The sequence below is a fragment of the Lactuca virosa genome, chromosome 2, assembly GCF_052849685.1.
Source record: "Lactuca virosa cultivar CGN04683 chromosome 2, Lactuca_virosa_CGN04683_v6, whole genome shotgun sequence".
In the NCBI taxonomy this organism is placed as follows: domain Eukaryota; kingdom Viridiplantae; phylum Streptophyta; class Magnoliopsida; order Asterales; family Asteraceae; genus Lactuca; species Lactuca virosa.
In genome coordinates this window covers 311,272,686-311,278,678 of record NC_136427.1, presented here as the reverse complement: position 1 = coordinate 311,278,678, position 5,993 = coordinate 311,272,686, and the positions used below count along the sequence as shown (strand labels likewise).

General features: G+C 33.6%; 1 long non-coding RNA gene across 1 annotated transcript; it reads left to right on the top strand.

Moving 5' to 3' along the window:
* Positions 1-375: 375 nt before the first annotated feature.
* Positions 376-1,083, top strand: LOC145157196 (uncharacterized). The gene is made up of 3 exons (XR_013737158.1): positions 376-482; positions 588-648; positions 1,030-1,083. It is a non-coding gene; the product is annotated as an uncharacterized LOC145157196 (long non-coding RNA).
* The last annotated feature ends 4,910 nt before the right edge of the window (positions 1,084-5,993 follow it).

Below are 5,993 nucleotides of genomic sequence, written 5' to 3'. Positions count from 1 at the left end.
ATCTCTAGCATAAATGGGTTTGAGGATGATTCTTGGTAAATTTGTTACTTCTAAATAAATGGGTTTCAGGATGATTCTTAATATAAATATTATGCTTCTAACTTCACTTGCAGGTGATGTTATAGGCGTACAGCACTATCTCTAGCATCAAAACATAATAATGTTTGCCATCCTAAGGTAAATGCTTTTTGAATTTTTATGGGCTTCATTAGCATCATTTTTTTAAACAGATTATGAAATTAATTAACAAGTGAGCTTTTTTTAATCTATACTATGTTATATCAGAAATGGTAGTCCAAACCATCATTGAAAGAACTAAAGAAATTTCCTTTTCACAGGTCTGGTGACAGGTTAACAGAAACTAATATTCGTTTTCAAAAACTAGACATGGACAAAAGCAAAAGGGCATTTTCGGAAAACCAAGTTTCGGTTCAATTTGGAAAATATTTGTGCCAAAAGCTACTAAAGTCAAAATGACTAAGGTATTAGATTATATATGATGAGGGTGTTTTCGTCTTATAGTCTAAATTAGGTTAGTTTATTATTTTTTGATATCAAATTTAACACTCTTTATTTTACTTTTCAAGCTATTGATAGAGGACAAAATCTTCCAATTTCAAACGACAATGCTGAAAACTGTGTCATTCGGTACGTGCATTTTCCTATTTGGGTAATCAACTTCCGCATATCTATAATGTATTTTACTAAAAAAAATTATATTTTTTTTCCAGTAACTAAACTTTAAGAAAACAGGAACTATTAAGTCATGTATGGGTAATGATTTATGTATACATAAGGTTTGTTTCTTCTGTAGAATAAACTGTTTGAATAAGAAAATTTTTAATTTCTAATATTCATTAACTGAGAGGGGAAAAAAAGAAAATAGGTAAAGGATTACTGTATTAACCTATTAAATCATATTTGTTTGGCTGAAACCATAAAATGAATTTGTCCAGATTAATCGACAAGGAAATAGCCATGTTTAAATTTTAGTTGTTTATATGAGTATTTTGTTTCCTTCCTTTTCAGGTCGAGCTAAAAAAGGACACAATATCCGCATTTTCCCCGCATCAATACCACATCTGGTAGGTTTTTCAAAAATTTCCCTCTATTTTACTTTCTAAATGCTATGTTGTAGTAGAAAAATAGTTTGATGGATCAATAGCCTGCATATACACAATCAGAGGGTCTAAGAGGGTCAAACTGAAGGTGTATTAGATGCTTATGTTCATGTATGGGTGTTTCAGACAAATATACCCCTGCTTCTTGGTTGTTGGTGTAATCGTATTTATTGCAATTTCAGTTGATGTTACCCTTGGGATTTTATTTTGGGTCAACCGATTGTCGTATTTTATTATAGAATTTTTTTTAAATAAAACAAAAAATAATAAGTCGTTCACCCAAGTACCCAACCACCCGATGTCCTGATGTATAATTTATAATTAAAGAAAAGTCCATCAGACGGTATTGTCTTAGGTCCACTGTGAAGTGAACATAAAGCGGTCATAATTGGTTGAACATTATTGTCTTAGCTGGAGGAGTTGCACGATTACACCAGGATTAGCAAAAAGATTAGAAAGGGAATTACATCATTTTCTGCCTTCCTCTATATTTAATGCAATTTGTGTTTTTGTGTCCCAATATGGTGATTTGTAACCCAAAGTTACTTTTTGAGAAGCTATTCTATTATGCTCTCTCTTCGTACATTTTTTAGAAAATTGTATATGATTATTTGTCGTTTTGCCTAAAATACCCTTGTGTTGCAGGCAAAAAAGATGACCCATACATTTAGGAAAAGAATTGCTCAACCAGAAGCAAGGAGCAATGGCTCCTGCTGACATGCTTACGTTCCAACTTGAGGTATTATATTATGTAAAATAACCTTAAGTCAAACACTAATATTGAATGAACTGATGTGGTAGAGATTAAAGATTGAGAAAGTGGAGAAGAATGAGAAGGATGGTGTTATGGGAATGGAATTGGAAAAAGGTGACAATGAAATGGCTGTTGATTCATCTTGAAATTATTGTATTTTTGTGTGTGTGTGTGTGTGTTAGTTGATGGGTATTTTGATGCTAAAGGTGTTTGTAAATTTAAAATAGTTATTTGATTACACTCTTGATTTGCATTGCAGTTGTCATTATTTACTCTAGGTTGGTTAAAGTCAATAACGGTTAATGATGCATTAATTTTTATTCCCAATTCAAATAAGGTTAGGAACATTTGTTTTGTTTTTTTTTTTTTTTCGGTTATGAATTAACTATTGCAAATTTATTGCTTGATTTAATTTAGAAAATGTAGGTTCACTAAGTCAGGAGGTGCAATTACTTATAAGACCAGCTGAAGATTTGACATATTCAGTTGCTAAATTTATTGAAGTGTCTTTCTAATCAGGCAAAAGGGTTGATATTGAAGGGTGTAAGCTCTTGAGTTGGGAATGGTAGCCCTGGTCTGATTATATGCCTCACATAACCAGACAACAACTTTGAGTACAAAATTAGTTTCATAGACAAAACGTAACGACATTATACTCAAAAAGTCAAAATCGCCATTTGGAGTTGTACTTTGGTAGAGAGGTGTTCTTACAAAAACTTTATAAATAATTGTTGCTGCCGCACTTGCTATTTACTTTGCAACACAAAGGGGTCATTATATTATAGCATAGTGCAACATATTTGTGTGTTTGTAAATGGGCGAAACGTACACAATAGCAACATACTTTACTGTATCTACCAATTAGAACAATGTACTATACTTCCACACAAAAGCGACACCTTCCGACCCCCGCAACGCGGGGGTCACCTTTCTAGTTTAAATTAAACACCGCATCCCATATGTACCATATGTTGTATTTTCATGTATAACTTATCACATCACATTTGGTTGAGGATCGTGTTAATTTATTAAAATAAAAAACTATGATCTATTCAAAAATATTTCTTAAGCTCGAACCCCACATATTTAATTAAAGAAAAAAACGAACACCAATAATTAGAATCTACAAGTAACATAATAAGAAAGAAAACTCGGTACGTCTCAAAGTATACAATTACAAACAAAACTTGTACACTCTCTGAATTTTACAGTCATTTCTTTTTCTATGTTTAGAATTTGGAACAACTGAAGTCCCCATCACTTTTCTTTTCATCAAAAAAGTAGTGGGTATCGTTTTTCGGCAAATTATACACAAAAAACCTAATTTATATTTTAAGTTCACTCTCCCCTCTATCTTTTTTTCCCCAAAGCCTTAACAACTTTATTTTGTAAAGTTTTGTGATTTATATATTTTAATTTATTACCTTTATCACATCATTAATTTAGGTACACATACGATTTTTTTTTTCAAAGAGTGAACATTAATGTTTTTTTATCACCTTTGTAACATTTTAGGCCTCATATATTGTTGAATTAGCATTGTCTCACCATAAACCAAAACAAAAATGTTCTATATCATTTATGAGTACTTTTTAACAAACTATTTCTTATGGTTCGGATTTGTTATCATATATATACCCATGATACACACAACATATCCCACAACGAAAGAGTAACATTAATCAAAGACAAACACCAACACAACCATATTTTTATTTTTAACGTAAGATCATTGTTAAAGTGAAATTAGAACATCATATATTTTAACTGTTAATGGTGGTTGGACAGATTCGATATGACAAGGGAAGAGAAGAAGAAAATATGTCTTATAAAAGAAAGACTGAATTATCACATCCTAATAAATTATTAGTCTTATTGTGTTTGAAAAAAAGGTGAAAATGCTATTTTAAATTAATAATTTTACTGGTAAACAGGGGTAAAAGGTCGATTTACCTAAAGTTAATCAATAAGACGACAACCGGCTTGTCGACACTCGCAGTAGACGTGTGCCATGACGAACTCCGCCTCCCAAGACACAAACGAAACAAAAACTCTCCCTTCCTTACTTTTGTATTTTGTGTTTTTATTTTGAACAATTATTAGACTTTCTATATAACCCCCTCTACAATATATATATAAAACAACTTTGTCCCTCTAGAATTTATATAACTCCATTTTACCGTGGCAAATCTTTTTTTTTTTTTTGGATATTGAACTAACTATACGTGTTTAAGCTATTTTTAACAAAATAATCAAAATGTTTTTGTTTTTTTGTTTTTTTGCAGACGAACCTACTAATCAGGAATTACGCATTTCGAACCTAAATTTGGCCGGGTCACCCATATGGTGAACCTGACCTGTTATAGTGGTCTCTTATATATAACATTTTATTTCGGACTTAAGATTATCTTCATTTCAGACATTTCAGAGTTTAAATATTTTTGAAGAAAAATGTCTTCTAATGGTAACAAGCTCAACATTTTTTTGGGTAATTACTTCTGCATTGTGTTATTTTAAGCATATTATAGATTTAAGTGTAGTCCGAAATACGATTATTTGATTCGGAACATGTAAAACATGTCCGGAACATAATACGTTTTTAGATTAAATATTTTGTTTGAAGAGTTTTTTTTTTTGTTATTTAGGCCTTTGTGTGTCTAATATATGTATTTGGAACAATTGGATCATGTACACAACAAGAAAACTTTATCCATAACACGAAGTTCGTGTCCAAAACAAAAAGTTTTGGTCTGGAATGCAAAGAACTTATCTGGAATACAAAGAACGGGCTCAGAACATGACGAACATATTTGGAACACACAAAAATCTTGTTCAGAACATGATGCTAATAAAGTAATATATAACTTTTTTGCATCATGACAATATATACGACATTGTTGGTCACAACAACATGTAAACCATAATTGGGTCGAGAAATTATGGCTAGGTTGCAGCTTGTGACAACCGTCAATTTTTAGCCAAGTCAAAGTCAACTAAAGTCAACAAGTCAAACCGGTCGACTCAATTAGCCCTTGCGTATTAGGGTTTACATTATGTAATTACTGTACAACTCGCTATGTTAATAAGAAAACATCATTTGGAAAGTTCGTGTGTTTAAAGTTCCTAAGCCTTAAATGCGGTAAACGATGAACCAAAGCGATAAAACACTATTGCACACTCATCGGGAGTGTGTTGGTCACTAAAACATGGCTTAACGAGGTTTACAAACCTTGCGTTACAAAGCCAAACACTCAAAAAGGTCACAAAAGAAGTCTCTCCAAATCTCTTTCACTCTAACTCTCCCAAAACTCTCTAAGTAAGAGAAATCTCTCCAAGAAGGTGAAATCTCTCCCAAATCTCTCTCTGTATGAGAAATCTCTCCAAGAATGTCAAATCTCTCCCAAATCTCTCCAAGAATGTGAAATCTCTCCCAAATCTCTCTCTGTATGAGAAATCTCTCCAAGAATGTCAAATCTCTCTCAAATCTCTCCAAGAATGTGAAATCTCTCCCAAATCTCTCTCTGTATGAGAAATCTCTCCAAGAATGTCAAATCTCTCCCAAATCTCTCCAAGTATGTGAAATCTCTCCCAAATATCTCTCTGAATGAGAAATATCTCCAAGTATGTGAAATTTCTCCCAAATCTCTCTAAGTATGCCAAATCTCTCCAAGTATGTGAAATCTCTCCCAAATATCTCTCTGAATGAGAAATATCTCCAAGTATGTGAAATCTCTCCCAAATCTCTCTAAGTATGCCAAATCTCTCCAAGTATGACAAATCTCTCCCAAATCTCTCTCAAAACCTCTTTTGATCTTTTTGTAATCATTTGGGGCATCCCGACACTTGACTTGGTGAAAAACCATGCGAAACGGGAAGATACCTTGGAAAATAGCCTCTTAGGGCCGGAGCCCTTCTATAGGGATCAAACCCTCCTTGAACCGGAGTCTCCTTGAGGAGCCGCGACCATCTAGCCGCAGCCACAGCCAGCAAGCCGCAGACCGCAGCCACCGACCGCAGCGGCATGGAGCCCGCATCCGATGTTCGCCTCCGGTTCTCCTAACTTCGGACCGCAGCGCCTTCCTTCTGCATCCGCGATTGAGCTCCACTTCGGGTCCACT